Raw genomic sequence first — 25,079 nt, 5'->3', positions numbered from 1 at the left:
TTAGTTATGGCCTGAGATGGAGAATATCAGGGGAAAAGTCTGTACACCACTGACAGAACACTTAGCTATACACAGCATAAAATCCCGAAATGAGTTGAAACACAGTGTATTATGGCACTCACTTATGATGACAAGTAACTAAGTGCTAGCCTGTTGTACTGTATTAGGTTGCGGTATAACTCAAATGCAACATGTACTTCTGACGACACAAGCCTGCAGTATAGAATAATATTTTTTTTCTGTGAAAACTCTGGTGAAGTGAAAACGCCCTTACTGATCTTATATGGTGGTGGTGGAACTGAAGTGGCCAACTCTGTGTAAATTGACAACTCTTCACCTTGACAAGATGGAAACGATCAAAAGTTAAATTGGAAATTTGAAGGTGGGGGAGCCCTATTTGGAGAGGTTAGGCCAAGGGTTGAGCCAGGGATGAACATAAGGCTAAGGGTTAGGGCTACTGCTGTAAGTACGATGCATTACCATTCTATGTGTAGGGTCATAGGGTCAGGGTTAGTACTTTAATCCTACTTTCTATCCAACTCCTCTTTGGACCCGCTTGAATCCGCCTGGCTCTCTCTTTGAACCAAGGTGCAGTTGCCCGGTTCCGGATAGTTCCGGTTCAATTTAACCACTGGAAACAATCAAACACTTGGGCATAGATATAAGCATAGGTAAGCATAGGTAACACCTAAGCAAAGATAACACAGATAACAGATTGTAGTTCTCTTTCAAATACTTGTTTCGGACTCTCAATATGGGGAACCCCCTTCAGGGGCGGACTCTACGGAAGCTCCAATCACACAATGTTTGTCAAAGACAGACAGGGAGTGTGGAGATTAGTGGGGAACCTCACTCCTTATAAGGCCCCATGGTCCCTCCCTCTAACTTCATTATAGTTTTGTTCCTTATGGAGAATCGCAAGCTCTACCTAAACTCTCCTTAGCACAATGTAAACCACTGATTTCCTGCTTAACTGTTCAAATTTGACCCGCTAGGACTCGCTGCTGAGTGTAGGATATCAGCCTCCTCTTCAAGAGGTTTGAGTACTTTTACCGAAAATTTACTTCTCAGTCTCTGGTCAAAGCTACCTGCTTCATGCTGCTGTTTCCACCAAGGTGGAAGACAGAAAATAGACTTTTGAGATTCGGTTAGCCCACGCTGCAAGACAACGCATGGAACTCTATTCCACATGCAAGCAATACGGGACAGCGTGGACTGGTAAGAGACACACACAGGCACAAACACATTTATACACACATTACATGATAACATACACACTATACACACACGTACACATTACATGTATTGTAATGTATATGACTGCCTTAATTTAAATGGACCCCAAGAAGATTAGCTACTGTCTTGGCAGCAGCTAATGGAGATCCATAATAAATACAAAGCTAACCTACCTAACTCACAAAGAAAATGTTTTCTCTTCAGCTAGCAGTGTGCTATTAATAGCTAGGCGGTAATAGCCTAGTGATAACCTTGAGGTGAAACCTAGCTAGCTAAGACCAGGACTAGCTAGCGACATAGCTAAGTGTTGGCCAGCACATGCATAGCTCGGATTTCTACTAGCTTGAGCTATGGCTATTACTACCCCTTCACAGGGTGAACCCAGCAGACCCTCTATTCACGCACACATGTGCCCGTGTGGGTCCTAGATGTCAGGGAGGGACACCCATTCCATTTGTGTTGAATGCTTGGGACTGGAGCATGCCCAGGCAGCACTTGCTAACTCCAAGTCCTGCAAGCACTGCAACGAGTTGCTGAATCCAAGTCTCAAGCGTAGGGTGCGCCAGGCAACCCACCCACAAGGCTCTTCTTCCTCTCAGCATTTGGGCGAAGAGGCAGCCCAACAACTCCCACCAGCTGGGCTGAGGTTATGTATGGTTTCTGCCCGAATTTGCTGTTTGTCGAACTAGCATTGGAGGGAGACATGGGGATGGACGAGGAAGAGGAGGACAGTATTCTGTGCGTTTTCCACAATTAGGATGAGGAAGGGGAGGAAGAATATGGGCTACTCCATGTGTACAAACAGGCTGCAGCCAAGCTGAAGATTGAGTGGCCTGCCCCACGGAGGACAAAAACACTGAAAGAAACTGCTTCAATAGGAAGAGACTTCCATCCTGTACCGACCATGGGAAACAGTGTGTCCCCTCGATACCAGCATGCTTGGCGGAGGCCAAACGCAACTGGGACAAGCCCTTGTCCGGCAAGGTCTCAGTCGAGGACTTTGCTGCCAAGGATATGCATGGTATGGAGGACCTGGAGTTCTGTGACCCAGCAGTGGAACCCTCTCTGGCTAACCACCTGCATCCCGAACGATGTGCCTCCTCCTACTCTGGTGCGTCTCTCTCTGGCAGGATGGAACTTTTCTCTTCCTCTATTTCCATAAGGTGTATGTGTCCGCAGCATGCTCTGCCAGAGCACTGAATGACACTGCTCTACTGCAGGCATATCAGGGAGAGCTGCTGGCTGAGATGGGAAGAGATCTGGGTCATCTTGGTCCTCACCTTCTGCACCTCCAGGGGCACTATTCAAGGCTATGGGTGCGCCATGGGCCTTGCAGTGGTAAGATAGAGGGCCCTGTGGCTGAACTTGTCCATAGGCAGAGGGTTGAATTCTGCAGGACAGAACGCAAGTCTTTCAATTTCTGCCTGACCCTGCAATGAGCCAGCATAGCTTCACTGCAAGAAGAGAGCAATACCCTAATGCCAGGGGCTCCAGGCCCCCGCCATCGCAGCAGACTGTGAACCCGCAGTTAAGGTCTCAATGCAGAGGCAGGGCCTGGGGCTAGCTGTCCTTCATCACAGCCATTTCAAAGCTCTGGCGATTCCCCTGGAGGGAAAAGGGGAGGCAGTCCTACGTGTCTGTACCCAGGGGCGGAGGGGAGCAGGGCACAGTTCCTACAGTGTCTAGCCGCATCTGCTTTTCAAAACCGACCCATCAGTTTGTGTCCACGCACAGGGAAGATGGAGGGAGTCTACTCTCCTCCCGAGTGTCCTTCATACTGTAGTTCTCCCCTTGGCACCCTTTTTAGTTGTTAGTTGAGGCCGGAAGATAAAGTACCAGTTGCCACAAAGCACTGCCCCCGTTTTGTGTGCAATCAGTGCCTATTCAAATAAATATACCTCTGTTGCACCCAAGTGTTTCACAAAGGTCATAGAACAAAAGTATAACCAAAGGCAGACGCCCTATAACACCACGGCACCACTGATTAGCGAGTCATCAGTCCTGTGGGTAACTTGCCACAAAAGCGGACAACTGGCATGCATACACAGTCCATCTCTAGGTCCTGTCCACGGCTATAAGGGGTTACAGGCTTTAGTTCATCATGAAACCACCTATATTCAACGGTTTCAGTAGTGAGCGGTCAAATACTAGAGCAGAAGATCTCTTCTGTGTTGAGCAAAGGGGCGATCAGAGCAGTACCAGCAGCAGAAAGCCAACTCGGCTTCTACTTTCTATACTTCCTGGTTCCCAAGAAGGGGTTGGGGGCAATGCCCCATCTTCGACCTACAGGTCCTTAACAGGTATCTGAAAAAAATTATATTTCCAGATGCTTACGCACAACGTGTTGTCTCGCTCCATTCGTCAACGCGATTGGTTCACTAAAGTTGATCTGCAGGACACTTATTTTCACATAAGCATTCTGCCAGCACACAAGAGATTTCAGGTTCGCCTATTAGGGCATGGCCTACAAGTGTCTAGCTGTCCCTTTCAGACTAGCACTAGCCCCTCTGACTTTTATCAAGTGTGTGGAGGCGGCATTCATGCATGTGAGGTGCAGGGGACTCAGAATCTCTGACTACATAGACAAATATTTGCTCTGCTCCGACTTGCAGGAGCAGCCATTGAGAGACACAGCTATCACAAGAGTGAACTTGTTGTCCAGAGGGAATCCCCTATACAGCGATTGGAGACTCCATCCCCAAGTGGTGGCCCAAGTGTGGGAGAAATATGGACATCTCTTCGCATTGCGCAAAGACACACACTGTCCTCTGTTCTTTGCACTAGCAAGCGGGCGACGCGCCATTAGGGGTGGCACTGGCACACCCATGGCCAATGGTTCAGCTCTACGCAAGTTCTCCTCCCAGTCTGATCCTTCACACTCTATCCAGAGTGAGGTACCAGGGCTTATCTCTCATTCGTATAACCCCTTGATGGCCAGGACAGCTATGGCTGGCAGAGATTATTTCACTCCTCTATGACCAGCATAACCCCTTGATGGCCAGGACAGCTATGGCTGGCAGAGATTATTTCACTCCTCTATGACCAGCCGTGGCAGCTGCAGGTTATGCAGGGACCTGTTGACCCGATTTTTCATCCTCCTCCCGACGAATCTTAATGCAACCAGCCTACTGCTCAGAGTGTGTCAATAAGTGCCATGTGTTCGAGCGAAGGTGCGACCAGAAAACAGATCATTCCCTTCGAAGGCTCAGTTTCATAGGTGCTATGCTTTTTTTGCATGGCTGCCACCTCTGCTTGTCATATCAGCTTTGACAATAATACAGTGGGAAAACACCCCTGATAGTTGAGGCTATTATGCTGGCGTATAATAGCAAGGTTCTGCCCACTCCACCAGAGGGATGGCTACATCATGGGTATTGTTCAAGGGCAACTCAGTTCAAGAGATGTGTAATGCAGCACATACCTTCATGAGGTTTTACTGACTGGATGTCACTGTACCCTTGTTGGCGTATACAGTCCTCAGTGTTGGAGCCTCGGAGGGGTGATTCTGTGTAGACTACCTAGCCGAGGTGGAAGAATAGGTCACAGGTGAGAGGATTGATGACGACCAGTGAAAAAGGTGAGAATAATGGTGTGCAGATCTAGACAGACAGTGGCCAAGGCCCTCAGCAGCCAGCCAGCCAGCCAGCCAGCCAGTCAGATCATACATGGACCTCAACATGTAATAAATAAGAAAGGAGCCACTCAGGTTTTTGTGCCACCGTGTTTAATGGGATTATTGTAAAGGTTATGGGGGCAATCACAGAGCACTGATTTAATCAGAGACTGGAGAGAGAGCCTACCGTCAGCCTGAAGCTATAGCCTTTACATACAGTGTTGTCACCCGGCAGTCCTGCAAAGAACAGGCTTCACACAGCCACAGACATACATGTCAGCTTAAGTGAAAGTAGTTTGATAAAATGTCATGCTTGAACAAGATACCAGGTAGTATACAGTAGCCTAAAGCCTGGCCAGCAACCCAACATGAAGCATCCCTGTGGTAAAGGAGCAGTTTGTAGATACAAATCACATTTCTGCGAAAATAGGCAAACTTGATGCAATATGTAATCTCTTTAACAGGCTTGACACAGACAGCTAGAGTGAAATTAGTTAGAAAAATTCTAGCTAGTTTAAAAATAATAACATTTAAAATTGTAAAAAACTAAACAAAAACAAATGTAGGCTACAACTGAAACAATGACACAATGTACGTGGACAACTTAAAGTGACATGCTTTTAGTAAATAGACCAAATGGCCATTCATTTTATACCGTAAAGTGATCTGATCCTACAATCTCATGTGTACAGTATATTATCATATGGTAATATTAATAAAAGCCTATTTTATCTTTACCTCAGCGACATCTGCATGTTCTTTCATTTTTTTCAACTTTAGGATTACTGCCGTTGATATTCACCAAATCTGGGCAAGGGAGATAAGATGGGAATCTCTGTATGATATTCCTGAAGCTGCCAGGGGTACTTATGAATGATTTATAGGAGTGAGAGGAGAGGCAAAGCCAGAAATGTTGAGGAAATGCATTCTATCTTATTAGCGGCCCATGTCATTTATAGACAGAATTACTTGAAAAGATATCGCCCCATGCTTTGGCGAAATGTTTACTTGAACTGTCTGACTACCTGAAATGATTGTTGAGATGTGGAGGCTGCTAGCATCCATATGTTTTTAGCATGAAATTAGATCGGGGGGGGGGGGAGCCGGAAGCGTGTTGATTTGAAAAGACCATCTGCAGCTCAAGTTGTAGTGAAATATTATAATTACAACAGATAGCACTGTTATCTCGTTCCCATTTACATATCTATCTGGATCCACATTCTGTACTCTGGTAGAAAATCGAATGGTTTTCAAAATACGGAAAATATAGACTCGTGGAGAAAAGGAATTTCCATATGTCTGTACAACCTACTGAATATACGGACTGATTAAGAAAGGGGAATTGTATTTGTCTACACGTGACAACCCTATTATTTAGTACTGGTATGTTTGGATACAGAATTGTAATGTTAGTCTATACTGTCCTACGTGTCCTATTAATTAAGGAACATACATTTTGACATACGTTAGTCTACTGTACAGTATGTGCATGTATTAGAATGAGAGATGCAGTCCCTGTTTATGTTAACCACCATTGTTGTCAGGGTAATATATGAATGCCAGAGCCTCAATTACCAAAGAGATGCAGTCATCATTTGGTTCAGTGAACTGTCACCCATTATGTGTGACGAGACTCATTCATTTTGGAAAGACTTCCATATTAAAGCAGCAGCGATAGCAGCAGCTTACAAACTGTTATCCCCAGCCTCTGCCTTGTGTATCGATCTTGCATATGAGATGCAGGGGGAGAGTTTAATGGCAAGTGTTGGGACATTTTCTGTCTGAATAACGAAGCGTTCAGCATTTAACTCAAACAGCCTCTCTTTCCATTCCCTATGAGGAAAGTTTAAACAACTGTCTCCAACATCTCCTCCGATTACCATCATGACAAAGAACACTGCTGCTTCAAGGTCTAGTGACACGAATGAATCAACAATAAAAAAAACCTGTTTATTAACTGAATAGCACTAAAAGATAAAGGTATAAAATTGGCTTCTCAGACAAAATAGTCTTGACTTACCGAGACACAGAATCGAAATGTGCTTTTAGTCACTAGGAAGAACGATCTTGAAGAACGATCTGGCCATGAACTCTTATAATGTCACGCCCTGACCTTAGAGAGCCCTTTTATTTCTCTATTTGGTTAGGTTGGGGTGTGATTTGGGTGGGCATTCTATTTTTTTCTATTTCTTTGTTGGCCGGGTATGGTTCCCAATCAGAGGCAGCTGTCTATCGTTGTCTCTGATTGGGGATCATACTTAGGCAGCCTTGTTTCCCACCATAGTTTGTGGGATCTTGATTTTGTATAGGTGCTGTGTAGCCTGCAGAACTTTACGGTCGTCGTTTTGTATTTTGTTGTTTTCGGTGTTCATTTTAAATAAAGTAAGATGTACGCCTACCACGCTGCGCTTTGGTCTGATTCTTCTGTCAACAAACGTAACATATAATCTCCATTTGGCACAGCCAGAAGAGGACTGGCCACCACTCAGAGCCTGGTTCCTCTCTAGGTTTCTTCCTAGGTTCCTGCCTTTCTAGGGAGTTTTTCCTAGACACCGTGCTTCCACATCTGCATTGCTTGCTGTTTGGGGTTTTAGGGTGGGTTTCTGTGTAAGCCCTTTGTGACATCTGCTGATGTAAAAAAAAAAGGTTTTATAAAGAAATGTGATTGATTGATTAGTTTATTGAAGCATTAGTCCTCTCAGACCCTTGAAACAACAGAAGAAATAATGAAAAACTTTACTAGGTTTATGTATTTAGTATAAGATTTTACTATAATCTATGTACACGTGCTGATATAATCCACTGGGCACAGACGTCAATTCAACATCTATTCCACATTGGTTCAACATATTGTCATTGAAATGACATGGAACAATGCGGGAAAAGATCTGATGTATGACTTACAGTAAGGCTAAGTAAGTAATGTGTCTAATAGGCCTATGGTTATGATGGTTATATTGTTTATATTGATATTTCAATGTATGGAGTCTGGCATGTCAAGCCTTGAGCCTGTGTTTGCTTTATTGTAAGATTTAATTTTATATTTAATAAACAATACAAAACATACACATACAAACGACAACATCATATAAACATCAACTACATCACACCTGGCCAGACCCACTAGCACACACACCCCCATCTCCAACGCCTGCATCACTTCCCACCACATGGCCTGAAACCTCACCATGTTGTTTCTTTTCGTAGCCCACGCACTTTCAATATTTAAATAATACATTGTGTTAATGATAGCGGATTAATTGATATCCAACATTTTTGTGTACTTTTTTTTCAACATGAGTAATGAGAAGAGAATGGTCATTCCCGCTTTAAATTACGTGCAGCTTATAAAGGCTTTATAAAGCCTTCATAAACACTACACAAATGTGTTACAAATAGGGTTGCAAAGCGTCGGAAACTTTCCGGAATTTTTTCGGAAATTTTCCATGGGAAGTTAAGTCCGGGAATTTTGGGAATTTTGCTTAAATTCATCAAAGAAATTTGCTTATAACAGTTAACCTTTTTTTGTGGGATACACTTAAGGAAATTCTAGGTCTTGTGGCATATTTTGGTTAAACTATCCCAAATTCAATGGAATTGCAACCCTCTGCATGCCCAGTGCACACTGCCACCACATCAAATCAAATCAAATTGTATTTGTCTCATTCGCCGAATACAACAGACCTTACAGTGAAAACTTACAAGCCCTTAACCAACCACGCAGTTTTAAGACAACACAAAAAAAAGAGATAAGAAAAACAAATAATTAAAGAGCAGCAGTAAATAACAACAGCAGGGCTATTAGTCTGGGTAGCCATTTGATTAGCTGTTAAGGAGTCTCATGGCTTGGGGTAGAAGTTGTTTAGAAGCCTCTTGGACCTAGACTTGGCGCTCCAGTACCGCTTGCCATGCGGTAGCAGAGAGAACATTCTATGACTAGGGTGGCTGGAGTCTTTGACAATTTTTAGGGCCTTCCTCTGACACCGCCTGGTATAGAGGTCCTGGATGGCAGGAGGCTTGGACCCGGTGATGTACTGGGTCGTATGCACTACCCTCTATAGTGACTTGTAGTCGGAGGCCGAGCAGTTGCCATACCAGGCAGTGATGCAACCCGTCAGGATGCTCTCGATGGTGCAGCTGTAGAACCTTTTGAGGATCTGAGGACCCATACCAAATCTTTTCAGTCTCCTGAGGCGGAAAAGGTTTTGTCAATCCCTCTTCACGACTGTCTTGGTGTGCTTGGACCATGTTAGTTTGTTGGTGATGTGGACGCCAAGGAACTTGAAGCTCTCAACCTGCTCCATTACGGCCCCGTCGATTCGAATGTGGGCATGCTCGGTCCTCCTTTTCCTGTAGTCCACACTCATCTCCTTTGTCTTGATCACGTTGAGGGAGAGATTGCTGTCCTTGCACCACACGGTCAGGTCTTTGACCTCCTCCATATAGGCTGTCTCATCGTTGTCGGTGATCAGGCCTACCACTGTTGTGTCTTAATGATGGTGTTGGAGTTGTGCCTGGCCGTGCAGTCATGAGTGAACAGGGAGTACTGGAGAGGACTGGGCCCACACCCCTGAGGGGCCCCCGTGTTGAGGATCAGCATGGCGGATGTGTTGTTACCTACCCTTACCACCTGGGGGCAGCAGTCAGGAAGTCTAGGATGCAGTTGCAGAGGGAGGTGTTTAGTCCCAGGGTCCTTAGCTTAGTGATGAGCTTTGAGAGCACTGTGGTATTGAACACTGAGCTGTAGTCAATGAATAGCATTCTAACATAGGTGTTCCTTTTGTCCAGGTGGGAAAGGGCAGTGTGGAGTGCAATGGAGAATGCATCATCTGTGGATCTGTTGGTGCGGTATGCAAATTGGAGTGGATCTAGTGTTTCTGGAATAATGGTGTGGATGTGAGCCATGACCAGCCTTTCAGAGCATTTCATGGCTACAGACATAGTCATTTATGCAGGTTACCTTAGTGTTCTTGGGCACAGAGACTAGGGTGAAAATGTCAGTGAAGACACTTGCCAGTTGGTCAGCGCATGCTCGGAGTACAAGTCCTGGTAATCCGTCTGACCCAGCGGCCTTGTGGATGTTAAATTGTTTAAAGGTCTTACTCACATCGGCTACAGAGAGCGTGATCACACAGTCATCCGGAACAGCTGATGCTCTCATGCATGTTTCAGTGCCATTTGCCCTGAAGCGAGAATAGAAGTTATTTAGCTTGTCTGGTAGGCTCGTGTCACTGGACAGCTCTCGGCTGTGCTTCTTTTTGTAGTATGTAATAATTTGCAAGCCCTGCCACATCTGACGAGCGTCCGGAGCTGGTGTAGTACGATTTGGTGTAGTACGATTCGATCTTCATGAACATGTGCAGTGCACTCTTCCATCACATGTACTGTACAGCTGATTCTCACGGTCTTGCACACTAACAAGATGCTATTGATCCCATACTACTACACTGTCTGAGCCAAGGACTGCATGCTTTCTGGTAAGTTTTGATTACAGTACTGGGTGGGGTGAATATATTTTAGGATAGGATTTCTTTGTTGTTGTAGTTTTCTATTCAATGCCATTACAGTATCTATTGACTTAGGACTCAAATTGCAGTTCCTATGCCTTCCACTAGATGTCAACAGTCTTTAGAAATTGTTTCAGGCTTGTATTCTGAACAACGGAGGGAGTAAGAGCAGTCTGAATGAGTGGACCCTGCCGTGTCACAGAACTTTTTCATGCGCGCGACCAGAGAGAGTGCCTTTCTTGTTTACCTTTTATATTGACAACGTTATTGTCCGGTTTAAATATTATAGATTATTTAGGCTAAAAACAACCTGAGGATTGAATATAAACATCGTTTGACATGTTTCTATGAACTTTACGGATACAATTTGGATTTTTTTGTCTGCCTGTTGTGACTGCGTTTGTGCCTATGGATACTGAAGAAAACGCGCTAACAAACTGAGGTTTTTGGATATAAAGAGAGACTTTATCGAACAAAAGGAACATTTATTGAATAAATTAACGTCTTCTGAGTGCAACCATATGAAGATCATCAAAGGTAAGGGATTCATTTCATCTCCATTTCTGACTTGTGTAACTCTTCTACTTGGCTGGTTACTGTTTGTAATGATTTTGCTGAAAAGGCAGTGCGCAAAATTCTAAAATATTTTTAGAAATATGTAACTTTCACACATTAACAAGTCCAATACAGCAAATGAAAGATAAACATATTGTTAATCTACCCATTGTGTCCGATTTAAAAAAAATGCTTTACAGCGAAAGCACAACATATGATTATGTTAGGTCATAGCCAAGTCAAAAAAACACACAGCCATTTTTCCAGCCAAAGATAGGAGTCACAAAAAGCAGAAATATAGATCAAATTAATCACTAACCTTTGATGATCTTCATCAGATGACACTCATAGGACATCATGTTACACAATACATGTATGTGTTGTTCGATAATGTGCATATTTATATCCAAAAGTAATGTTTTGATTCCAAAACATCCAGTGATTTTGCAAAAATACTCATAATAAACATTGATGAAAGATACAACTGTTCACAGAATTAAAGACAGACTTCTCCTTAATGCAACCGCTGTGTCAGATATATATATATTTTTAAAGCATAATCTGAGAACGACGCTCAGAACCCAAAACAGCCAGAGGAATATCCACCATTTTAGAGTCAACAAAGTTAGAAATAACACCATAAATATTCACTTACCTTTGATGATCTTCATCAGAAGGCACTCCCAGGAATCCCAGTTCGACAATAAATGACTGATTTGTTCCATAAAGTCCATCATTTATGTCCAAATAGGCACTTGTTGTTAGCGTGTTCAGCCCAGTAATCCATCTTCATGATGCGCAGGCACTTCGTCCAGACAAAAGCTCGAAAAGTTCCGTTACAGTCCTTTAGAAACATGTCAAGCGATTTATGGAATCAATCTTTAGGATGTTTTTAAAATAAAACATCAATAATGTTCCAACCGGAGAATTCATTTGTCTGAAGAAAAGCACTGGAACGAGAGGTAACTCTTTTTTTATTTAAAAAAAATAAAAATAATGTTACCCCATTTTCGTGGTATCCAATTGTTTAGTAGCTACTATCTTGTCTCATCGCTACAACTCCCGTACGGGCTCGGGAGAGACAAAGGTTGAAAGTCATGCGTCCTCCGATACACAACCCAACCACGCCGCACTACTTTTAACACATCCAACCCGGAAGCCAGCCGCACCAATGTGCCGAAGGGTTGAAAAAGCCGCAAAGACCATGCACCTGGCGCCCACTGTGCCCGGCCCGCCACAGGAGTCGCTGGTGCACGATGAGACAAGGACATCCCTACCGGCCAACCCCTCCCTAACGACGCTGGGCCAATTGTGCGTCGCCCCACGGACCTCCCGGTCGCGGCTGGTTACGACAGAGCCGGTGCGCGAACCCAGAGTCTCTGGTGGCACAGCTGGCACTGCAGTACAGCGCCCTTAACCACTGCACCACCCGGGAGGCCCTACGAGAGGTAACTCTGACGGGAGCATGCGTCATGAGACCAAGGCACTCTGCCAGACCACTGACTCAAAGAGGTCTCCTTTATAGTAGAATCCTCATTCAAGTTTCTAAAGACGGTTGACATCTAGTGCAAGCCGTAGGAAGTGCAACTTTATCCATATCTCAATGTGTTTTCGGTAGGCCAAGCTTTGAAAAACTACAAATGTCAGATTTCCCACCTCCTGGTTGGATTTTTCTCAGGTTTTCACCTGCCATATGAGTTCTGTTATACTCAGAGACATCATTCAAACAGTTTTAGAAACTTCAGAATGTTTTCTATCTAATACTAATAATAATATGCATATATTAGCATCTGGGACAGAGTAGGAGGCAGTTCACTCTGGGCACGCTATTCATCCAAAAGTGAAAATGCTGCCCCCTATCCCAAAAAGGTTAAACATCGTTTGACATGTTTCTACTAACTTTTTTGGTACTTTTTGAACTTTTCGTTACTGAACTAAATGCACCAATAAAACTGAGGTTTTTGGACATAAAAAGGGACTTTATTGAACAAAACAAACATTTATTGTGTAACATGGAGTCCTGGGAGTGCCACCAGATGAGCATCATCAAAGGTTAGTGATTCATTTAATCGCTATTTCTGACTTTTGTGAGTCCTCTCCTTGGCTGTAAAATGCATGTATGGTTTCTTGTGGCTAGGCGCTGTCCTAACATAATTGCATGGTGTGCTTTCGCCGTAAAGCCTTTTTGAAATCGGACACTGGGGTTGGATTTACAAGAAGTGTATCTTTAAAATGGTGTATAATACTTGTATGTTTGAGGAATTTTAATTTGGAGATTTCTGTTTGAATTTGGCGCCCTGCAATTTCACTGGCTGTTGTCGAGGTGGGACGCTAGCGTACCAATGATACCAGAGAGGTTAACTACATCATCTCCATCCCTCAATCAGTATTCTACAAGAGCACAGACACAAGGGACAACAGACATACCGGTCTCTCCGGATGCGTCTCTCCCTTCCTAGGGAGTATGATGGAACAGCAGCACAGTGCCAGGGATTCTTGTTACAAGTGGACCTCTACCTGGCCACTGTGCACCCAGCTCCCTCAGGAGGGGAGAGACTGGCCGCCCGCGTCTCCTGTCTCACAGGAATAGCGCTGGAGTGGGCAAACGCCGTGTGGAGAGAAGGAGACCACTTCGAGGAGTTCACCCGTCGCTTCAGGGCAGTCTTCGACCATCCACCTGAGGGCAGAGCGGCGGGGAGAGGCTCTTCCATCTGAGACAGGGGACGAGGAGCGCCCAGGACTTCGCCCTGGAATTCCGGACGTTGGCCACAGGAGCAGGCTGGAACAACAGGGCCCTCATCGACCATTATCGATGCAGCCTACAAGAGGACATCCGACGTGAACTGGCCTGCAGGGATGCCACCATTTCCTTCGACCAACTGGTGGATTTGTCCATCCGGTTGGATAACTTGTTGGTTACCCGCGGACGTCCAGAGGGGGCTTTGTCAGATCCAACATCCGGCACTCCTGCTCCGGTGCCCATGGAGTTAGGAGGGGCTGCTCATAGGGAGACTGGAGGAGGAGCTATCACGTGCGCCATCTGTGGCCGCTGAGGACACACTGCCGGTCGGTGCCGTGTTGGTTCCTCTGGGAGTCGAGGCAACAGGCAGGGCACACTTGCGTCACCTCAGCTGAGTTTGCACCACACTCATCCAGAGTCCTCTGTTGATCAACTGTTTGTACTTGTTTGTTTACCTGAGTTTTCCCCACATTCCCAGCATAATGCGCTCACAAATTCAGGCGCAACTGTGAATTTTATCGACAGAGCATTAGACATTAGGGATCCCTATTTTCCCATAGTTAGACCCTTCCCGGTACACGCTCGTAATGTCACACAGAAAAGCCATTTCACACAGAAACATTTCGTCTCGGAGTTGTGTTGTGTCTTTCCCTTTGCTGTCCAAGAACAGACAAATCTCCTCACGAAGCTCGAAACATCTTTGAAGCACCTTTCCCTGGCTTAGCCATCGCACCTCTGTGTGATAAGGCAAATCACCATGCTCCGTTTCTAACTCCGTCAGAAATGCCTTGAACTGGCGGTGATTCAAACCTTTGGCTCTGATAAAGTTAACTGTGCGCGTGATGATGCTCATTACATGCTCCATTTTCAAGGCTTTACCGCACAACGCTTCCTGGTGTATGATACAATGATAAGCTGTCAGCTCACCTGTCGCGTTTTCCTCTTGCATCTTTTCCCGTATCTTCGCCACCAGTCCGCTCCTGTGTCCACACATCGCAGGTGCTCCGTCGGTTGTCAAACCCAAATCAAATCAAATCAAATTTTATTTGTCACATACACATGGTTAGCAGATGTTAATGCGAGTGTAGCGAAATGCTTGTGCTTCTAGTTCCGACAATGCAGTAATAACAAGTAATCTCTAGATAGTCGACCATTAGGGTCTGGGCTAATCAAGGAGGCCACTATCTCCTTGGTCATGGTTATGCAGGGGAATCATGAGGAGAGAATCAGTCTCTTTCTCATTGACTCTCCTGCGTTTCCTGTGGTACTGGGCCTTCCTTGGTTGGCTCTACATAACCCCACTATTTCCTGGCAACAGAGTGCTCTCACGGGGTGGTCGCGAGAGTGCTTAGGGAGGTGTGTAGGGGTTTTCGTTGGAACTACCACGGTGGAAAGTCCAGACATCCCCCAGAATATGCCGATTTGGCTCTCACCTTCTGTAAGAATTAGGCGACTAAATTACCACCTCATCGACGGGGGGATAGTGCGATAAATCTCCTGGCAGACGCTTCTCTTCCCAGGAGTCACGTGTATCCCCTGTCGCAAGCAGAGACAGTGGCTATGAATACATATGTCTCTGAATCCCTGCGTCAGGGGTACATTCGGCCCACTACTACACCCGCCTCCTCGAGTTTATTTTTTGTGAAGAAGGATAGAGGTTTACACCCGTGCATTGACTATAGAGGTCTCAATCAAATCACAGTAAAGTATAGTTACCCGCTACCTCTTATCGCCACGACGATTGAGTCAATGCATGGGGCGTTGCCTATTCTCCTTCCGAGGGTCTCCTTCCGAGGGTCGCATTTCCACATCAGGGGTGGAGATGGAGAGTGACCGCATTGCAGCCGTGCGTATTCCCACCACGGTAAAGGATTCCCACCACGGCCAATTCCCACCGCGGCCAATTCCCACCACGGTAAAGGAAGTGCAGCGATTTTTAGGGTTCGCCCATTACTATTACGGAGTTTTATCCGGGGTTTTGGCCAGGTTGCTGCGCCCATTACCTCATTGCTGAAGGGGGGTCCTGTAAAGGTTGCGTTGGTCGGCTGAGGCGGACAGGGCTTTTGGGCAACTAAGAGCTCTGTTTATTTCGGCTCCAGTGCTGACCCATCCGGATCCCTCTTTGGAATTCATAGTGGAGGTGGACGCGTTCGAGGCTGGGATAGGAGCTGTGCTCTCACAGCGCTCGGGTACGCCACCAAAACTCCGCCCTTGTGCTTTCTTCTCGAAGAAGCTCAGCCCGGCGGAGCGTAACAATGATGTGGGGGACCGGGAGTTGTTGGCTGTGGTTAAAGCGTTGAAAGCGTGGAGACATTGGCTTGAGGGGGCTAAACACCCTTTTCTCATTGGACTGACCACCGCAACCTGGAGTACATCCGGGCAGCGAGGAGACTGAATCCTCGTCAGGCAAGGTGGGCCATGTTCTTTACCAGTTTTGTGTTTACCCTGTCTTACAGACCAGGTTCTTAGAATAAGAAGGCAGACGCATTGTCCCGGCTGTATGACACAGAGGAGCGGCGCATGGATCAAACTCCCATACTCCCGGCCTCCTGCCTGGTAGCGCCGGTCGTGTGGGATCTGGATGCGGGCATTGAGCAAGCGTTACATACAGAGCCTGCTCCCCTCCAGTGTGCCGTTGGACGTGTGTCCGTGACCAGTTGATCTCTTGGGCCCACACGTCTCCCTCCTCTGGTCATCCGGGGATCGGTCGGACGGTATGCTGTCTGACTGGGAAGTAATGGTGGCTCACTTTGGCTAAGGACGTGGGGGTTTATGTCTCCTCCTGCTCGGTGTTAGCCCAGTGTAAGGCTCTGAGACACCTGCCCAGAGGTAAGTTACATCCCTTACCCGTTCCACAACGACCTTGGTCACATCTGTCAGTGGATTTCCTAACGGATCTTCCCCCCTCACAGGGAAATACCACGATCCTGGTTGTTGTGGATTGTTTTTCTAAGTCCTGTCATCTCCTCCCTCTGCCTGGTCTCCCTACGGCCCTACAGACTGCGGAGTGCCTGAAGATATAGTGTCTGATTGGGGTCCCCAGTTAACATCGAGAGTTTGGAAGGCGTTCATGGAACATCTGGGGGTCTCGATTAGTCTTACCTCAGGTTTTCACCCCGAGAGTAATGGGCAGGTAGAGAGAGTCAACCAGGATGTGGGCAGGTTTCTGCGGTCCTATTGCCAGGACCGGCCGGGGGAGTGGGCAGCGTTTGTGCCCTGGGCCGAGATGGCACAAAACTCGCTTCGCCACTCTTCCACTAACCTCTCCCCCTTTCAGTGCGTATTGGGGTACCAGCCGGTTCTGGCACCGTGGCATCAGGGTCAGACCGAGACTCCTGCGGTGGACGACTGGTTTAGGCGCGCAAAGGAGACATGGGTGGCCACTCATGTCCATCTCCAGCGAGCCGCGCGTTGCCAGAAAGCCAGCGCGGACCGTCACCGCAGTGAGACCCTGGTGTTTGCACCGGGGGACCTGGTCTGGCTCTCGACCCATAACCTGCCCCTCCACCTGCCCTGCCAGAAGCTGGGTCCGCGGTTTGTGGGGCCATTTAAAGTCCTGAGGAAGGTGAACGAGGTATATTATAGATTACAGCTTCCCTCTGATTATCTTATTAACCCCTCGTTCCATGTGTCTCTCCTCAGGCCGGTGATGGCTGGTCCGCTCCAGGAATCTGAGGTGTGGGAGATCCCTCCACCCCCTTTGGACATCAAGTGGGCCCCGGCGTACATCGTCCGTTCCATCCTGGATTCGAGGCGTCGGGTGGAGGTGGGGGGGGTCTTCAGTACCTCGTGGTGTGGGAGGGGTACAGATGTTTTGGATCCTGAACTGCTGCATGAGTTTCACCGTCGCCCGCCGGATCGCCCTGCGCCTCGTTCTCCGGGTCGTCCTCGAGGCCGGTGTCGGCGCACCGCTGTAGCCGCACGTCAAGGGGGGGTACTGTCACGACTTCTACTGAAGTCAGCCCCTCTCCTTGTTCTGGCGAAGTTCGGAGATCGACATCACCGGATTTCTAGCCATCTCCACTCCATTTTTCGTATATCCATTTGTCTTGTCTCCATACACACCTGGTTTACATTTCCCCAATTAAGCTACTTGTATTTAACCCTCTGTTTCCCATCATGTTTTGTGTGTAATTGTTTTCATGTTAGGTGGTGTTAGTTTACACGCTCTACTTTTATGTTCCGTTTTTTGAGTGCGTTTGTTTCATGTAGTGCTCTCGTCTTTGGAACTATAATAAAAGTGCGCCAGTTCATTGTATCTGCTCTCCTGCACTTGACTTCGCCTCCAATACACCACAGCGTCATATTATTGCTGTACTTACTATAATGTCAGACACCTTCAGCCATTCATAACACATACATAAAGGCTTAATGATGCAAACACAAATGTATTAACACTTAGGTAATTATCAGGATAAGGTAAGACCCAGATGCAGATCATTTCGAAGTAAAAAAATGTATTACAGCAACAGAGGCAAAGGTAAAGGATGGCAGGCAGGCTCAGGGTCAGGTCAGGCAGTGGTTGGAAATCCAGATAGGGGCAACGGTACAGGACGGCAAGCAGGCTCAGGGTCAGGGGCAGGCGGGCGGGTTCAGGGTCAGGACAGGCAAGGGTCAAAAATCAGGAGGGCGAGAAAAAGAGAGGCTGGGAAAAGACAGGAGCTGACAGGACAATCGCTGGTAAGCTTGACAAACAAGATGAACTTGCAACAGACAGACAGAAAACACAGGTATAAGTACACATGGGATAATGGGGAAGATGGGCGACACCCAGAGGGGGTTGGAGACAAGCACAAAGACAGGTGAAACAGATTAGGGGGTGACAGGTAATTATCAATAACAGGTCTTTATGAAGCCTTTATAAGCTGCACTTCATTTAAAGCGAGATCGAATGTCCAACCCCCAGGTATCTCGTTACACCCCATTGTGCCTTGTCTTAAAAAATGCAGACAGACGGAATCAAAGTAAGTTTACATTGTAATACTTTTGACAGCCAACCTTCTACCTTAAGCCTGTGTTTTCATTACACTAACTCACTGTACATATCAACCCCTCTGTGCCCAGGATTGATTTTATCAGGCAAAGTTGAGCTGTATGAATAAAATGGAACAAAATATTTTCCTTTCCTGACATGTGCATCACCAGAAATTTTGAAGGAGTCAGAGCCATTATGTGATAAAATTTCCATTCATAAGTTTGCGTTATGATACTTAGCAGAACCATTTGCCTGGTTGTCGCTCAATGTTGGTCTGTGTTGACACGGCTTCCTCGCATTGTTTTCCCAAATATTACTGAATAGGTACTTTGCCTTTTACTGGGGAAGACCTGAGCCTCAAGGCTTCCATTTCATCCGAACTGCAATGCAGTATTTACAAGGTAGCTCTTTTTCTCCATGGTCAAATACAATCATCAGACGGTTTTGGGTAGTCTAAAAACCCACTACTAGATACTGGCCTATAGATTTCCCTCACAGGTAACTGCTTTCTGATTTTAGAATAAGAAGTGTGTTTGAATGGGCACGAGTTTGTAAACAGAAACATTGATCAAACAGTGCTATGGTGGAGTCGGTTGAATGCAGCCTCAATTTCACAATTCTCTGTGTGCATTTGTTCACCAGCTTGCAATGGTGACATTTTTTTTTACGACTGTAAGGTGTTGCTGTAGCGGTTCACAATGTCCGTAGACTATAGGTATTATCTCGGCTATGATAAACATTGCACCCAAGAGGTCTTTATCTGGCCAACAATGCCTGTGTTACTTTTGTTCATCATCCTCTACTTGGCTATCTGCCCTAAACCTAGACATGAGCTATGATCCACATAGCCTACTCTGAGTATATCTGTAACGGAATTCCTCTTCTTTAGAGGAGGAATAGCAAGGATCAGACCAATGTGCAGTGTGGTAAGTGTCCATAATTATATATTTAATAAATCAACACACCACTGAACAAAATAACAAAAGTACAAGCAACCAAAACAGTCCCATATGGTGAAAACACTAACACGGGATACAACCACCCACAAAACACAATAGAAAACAGGCTACCTAAATATGGCTCCCAATCAGAGACTGTTACGAATCCCTTTTGGCCCGACAGTCTAGGGGGGATGGTAGTGAGACAAGTAACATAACTCATGTAAATTATAATTGTGACAAAGTACGTGTGAACGAAATAACCACGACAACCGAAATAATACCGTCAAACTCAGGGTTTATTTATAAACACACGGTAATGGGGGGAACAGGAAAAGGGGCTGAGCTGGACCCAAGGAAAGAAACAATAAGTATTCAAAACACCCCTAAGCTAGACTAGCCTATTTCAACAACAGCTAACTAACTAACCAAAAATACAGTGGGTGGTCCGCCCAGTTCTAACTAGTGTGTGTTAAAAGTTTACCTACGGGTAGTGTATGCCCATGGGCGACTTGTCTTGGTTTCCCCCTTTTCCCACCAGCAACAAACAAACACCATAACCAAAACAATACTCACAGGTGATGACAAAGTGCTATGGAGGTGCTCAAACAAAAGAGAAGTTAATTAATACACAGAGAGCGCGTGCAAAACAGAGATCTACAAACATGGCATTACAAAAAGATTGAGCTCTCCTGAAATCTATAAAGAACAGCTATCTACCAACATGGCATTACAAAGAGATTGAGCTCTTGAACAAACAAATGATGGGGTTTTTAAACCATGGGGAAGGAACTGTGATAGGGTAGGAAACAGGAGGAGGTGTGTCTTCTGATTGATGGGTTGATTGTTGACTGATTGGGGAGTAATGATTTTCACCTGTGAGGGGAGAAGGAGAGAAAAGAAACACACACAGGATACACACAGACACAGGATACCTGTATCCGTAACAGAGACAATGACTGACACCTGCCTCTGATTGAGAACCATACTAGGCCAAACACATAGAAATATAACAACAGAACAAAACATAGAAAAACAACAGAATGCCAACCCCAACTCACGCCCCGACCAACTAAAATAAAGACATAAAAAAGGAACCAAGGTCAGAACGTGACAATATAACACCAGCCGCTCTGCTGTAGTCTACTCCATTCCTGGAAGCTGACCAAAAATCCCTGACTTCATTTAGTGCCTTGAAAGGTTTCAGATAAAAGCACATGGAAAAGCTGGATACAAATACAAATCCAACTCATTTAAATCTCCCTGCCCTCTATTTTACTGGCTCCACATTGGCATATTTGTTCCTTGCCAGCCATTATTACAGGTAGCAGACAACATCCAATTGATAGGGCAGGTTTATTTGAGTAGGCCAGGGAAAACCCCTTTTTCAAATGGTTGAACAGGGCCATATATGCCAACCCAAATGTCACCCAGGGTGTTTACAAATCTAATCAAAGGCTCCATTTGTCATAGCCTTCTTATTAGTTCATGATTTGTTGTTTGTTTCTATGTGTTGGAAATGCCAGCTATGCCGCTATGGATTTGGTTTTGATATGCGTTTTGGAATTGTACAGTAGTTTCAGCACCAACTTTTCTTTATCAGACTACTGTACTTTACAACAGTATTGAGGACACTTGTGTTTTGTTGCTTTGTTTTGTGACATTTTGTAATAGACAAAAAAATACATATTGACATTACAGCCATATAATAACTTCTACAATGCTTTACAGTATATTTCAATGATAAGCCAGAAAGGGGGAAAAAAAGGTACTGATCCCTGGCTCTGACCCCACTCTCTGAAGGTGTCTCAGGGGGAGTGGGATATGCAAAAAAACAAATGTCCAATTCACACGTGAAATAGGACAAATGTAAGCACCCACCTAAATATCTTATTATAATTACCCAGCATCCCTTTCTTCCAGCATGCAGGTGTGTGTGGTTGGAGGTGTGGCTGTCTAATTGTGACTCAGGAGGAGTTGCTGAGGGGTAAAATGTTCCTATGCCATTGTGTCCTCTCTACGGCGAGTCAGAAAGACACGTGACATATATAGACTCTTGATGAATAACTAAAACCCCTACAGATCTGGGTGTCGGGCAACAGATGCCGATAGCAGCCACAGATTAGGTCTTAGATTGGTGACGGATCCCACCAAGATGGCCATATTTACCCCCTTCGCCTCCCCTCCTATATCATCGCTGCCTGTGCTGTGTGTGAGGGGGTCATTGGGTTTTGCCACATTGCATGGAGCACCGAGTGTGAAGTGTACATGAAATATTAATTTAAGAGGTAGAAAGAATGCAGGCTTTTGATAAGTAGGGCAAGGCAGAGGTGGAAAATAGAGGGAGCTCATTCCTGTGTGGAACGCAGGTTTTCAACTTAGAGTCACATGACATAGTGTGATATTAGAATGCCTTTATAGAGTTAACAAGGGGTTATGTGTATTTTATCCGTATTCTGATTTAAGGTCATAATACCATAATGATGATATTGTAAGGATCAGAACCATTTACTAATTTGTTTGGTCTAGCCGATTGCACATCCATGACATTTTGCTCATGCAAAATTTGAATTTTCTATGTAAAATTTGCTTCGGGGCATGACTGAAGGCAGCCAGCACACCTTGAGGAGAATGTTTGTTGAACATAAATACATTCCTCTCAGCAATTATGCCAGTGGCAATAAGTAGAGAGGAGGACAAGTTTCAGAATTTCAAATGAAATTAGAAAAATACAAAAATAAAAAGCTATCCCCGCCAGCACATTTGGTTCCTTAGAAGTTGTGGGAATTCACCTGGACATGACTGACCAGGTGAATTCAGGTGAAAGCTGTGTCCCCTTATTGATATCACATGTTAAATCCACTTGAATCAGTGTAGATGAAGGGGAGGAAACAGGATAACGAAAGAGTTTTAAGCGTTGAGACAATTGAGACATGGATTGTGTACAGTGCATTTGGAAAGTATTCAGACACCTTGACTTTTTCCACAATTAGTTATGTTACAGCCTTATTCTAAAATGTATTACATTGTTTTTTCCCCTAATCAATCAACACACAATACCCCACCATCATGCTGCCACCATCATGCTTCACCATAAGGATGGTGCCAGGTTTCCTCCAGATGTGACACTTGGCATTCAGGCCAAAGAGTTCACTCTTGGTTTCATCAGATCAGAGAATCTAGTTTTGCATGGTCTGAGAGTCCTTTAGGAGCCTTTTAGCAAACTCCAAGCAGGCTGCCATGTGCCTTTTTACTGAGGAGTGGCTTCCATCTGGCCACTCTACGATAAAGGCCTGATTGGTGGAGTGCTGCAGAAATGGTTGTCCTTCTGGAAGGTTTTCCCATCTCTACAGAGGAACTCTAGAGCTCTGTCAGCGTGACCATTGGGTTCTTGGTCACCTCCCTGACCAAGGCCCATCTCCCCCGATAGCTCAGTTTGGCCGGGCAGCCAGCTCTAGTTAGTCTTGGTGGTTCCAAACTTCTTCCATTTTAGAATGATGTTGTCCACAGTGTTCTTAGGGACCTTCAATGCTGCAGCAACGTTTCGGTACCCTTCCCCAGATCTGTGCCTTGACACAATCCTGAGCTCTACGGAAAATTCCTTCGACCTCATGGCTTGGTTTTTGCTCTGACATGCACTGTCAACTGTGGGACCTTATATAGACAGGTGTGTGCCTTTCCAAATCATGCCCAATCAATTGAATTTACCACAGGTGGACTCCAATCAAGTTGTAGAAACATCTCAAGGATGATCAATGGAAACAGGATGCACCTGAGCAAAATTTAGAGTTTCATAGCAAAGGGTCTGAATACTTAAGTAAATAAGGTATTTCTGTTGTTAATTTTTAATACATTTGCAAAATTGTCTAAACCTGTTTTTGCTTTGTCATTATGGGATATTGTGTGTAGATTGGTGAGGAAAAAAGTAAATTTAATACATTTTAGAATAAAGCTGTAATGTAACAAAATGTGAAAAAATGGAAGGGGTCTGAATACTTTCCGAATGCGCTGTATGTGTGCCATTCAGAGGGTGAATGGACAAGACAAAAGATTTAAGTGCCTTTGACAGGGGTATGATAGTAGATGCCAGGCGCACCGGTTTGTGTCAACAGTTTCCCATTTTTCAAGAATGGACCACCACCCAAAGGACATCCAGCCAACTTGACACAACTTTGGGAAGAATTGGAGTCAACATGGGCCAGCATCCCTGTGGAAGGCTTTCGACACCTTCTAGAGTCCATGCCCCGACGAATTGAGGCTGTTCTGGGTGCAAAAGCATGTGAAACTCAATATTAGGAAGGTGCTCTTAATGTTTTGTACACTCGATGTATATGTTTTTAATTAAATAACATTCTTAGAGCGTTACTAAAGTTTTCCTATGGTGTTTATTGAACGTTTTCTTAATGTTCTGAGAATGAAATTTAGGGCTTACTGATGTTGTGTACAATTAAAGGTTTTGAAACATTCCCAGAATATTCTGAGAACTACTTTCCCGGACTTGTGTGAAATGTTCTGTGGAAGCACTGAAATTCCCACAGAAGAAGGTTGTTTCTTAAAGTTCTCTGAACAATTTGAGAAATTGACTTTAAATAGAACTATGAGGAAACCTATAGGAAACGTTATGCTGAAGTACTGAAATTCCCACAGAAGAACATTGTTTCTTAACATCCGCTGAACTATTAGAGAAAATTGCCAATGCCAAACCAGTTGGAGAACGTTCCTAGAACAACACCAACATTTTAATTAAATGTAACCATGTTTGAACTTTTAGGAAACGTTCTGTTAAACATTTTTGTCAAGTTCCTTAAATGTGTAGAGAATGTTGACAGAGAAAAGCTACATGACATCTTTTTCAGCTATATACAATTTGTTCTTACCATGATCTTCTATCACGTAATATAGACCATTCTGTGGATGCTTTACCTGATTGTAAATGTTTATACAATTCTAGAGACAATCAAAACAATCAGAACACAGTTTAATCACACAGCACTTGATCCCCAGAGCTATCCATCAAAATGCAAATACCAAATCTATTCAAGGTGAGTCCATGAAAACAACATTCCATTTGAAAGAACACAATCTACTCTCATCCTTGTTATTACACTCAGACTTTATCTGGCTCTCGTCCCACAGAACCCTGCAGATAAAGACCAACCATTAAAATGCTGCACCAACGTGACTAACCGGGAGTTGAACCTATTCATGGAAATGTATTCATCATCATGTAGGTGTTGTTCACTGAACCACCACCGCTACACAAAAACATGTATTATCGCAGACTAATGACTAACTTCATTCATTGCTCTCTTACACTTCCCTTATATTATGAATTATATGTTTGAAAATAGGCTACCAATCACTATCAGTGTTACTTCCCGGTGATTATCAAATTGTGTGGAGTACTGTAAATTGTGTTTCTACTGGTGATGGGTAGAAGAGTCTACTGAGTTCTATAGAAGAGCCCCATTGGCATTAAGGCCATTCATTAGCTTGGCTTGAATAACCTAGCACT

The sequence above is a fragment of the Oncorhynchus clarkii genome, chromosome 7 (assembly GCF_045791955.1).
Source record: "Oncorhynchus clarkii lewisi isolate Uvic-CL-2024 chromosome 7, UVic_Ocla_1.0, whole genome shotgun sequence".
NCBI classification, from domain to species: Eukaryota; Metazoa; Chordata; class Actinopteri; order Salmoniformes; family Salmonidae; genus Oncorhynchus; species Oncorhynchus clarkii.
The sequence above is the reverse complement of the archived record's forward strand: the minus strand, read 5'-3'. Positions refer to the sequence as shown.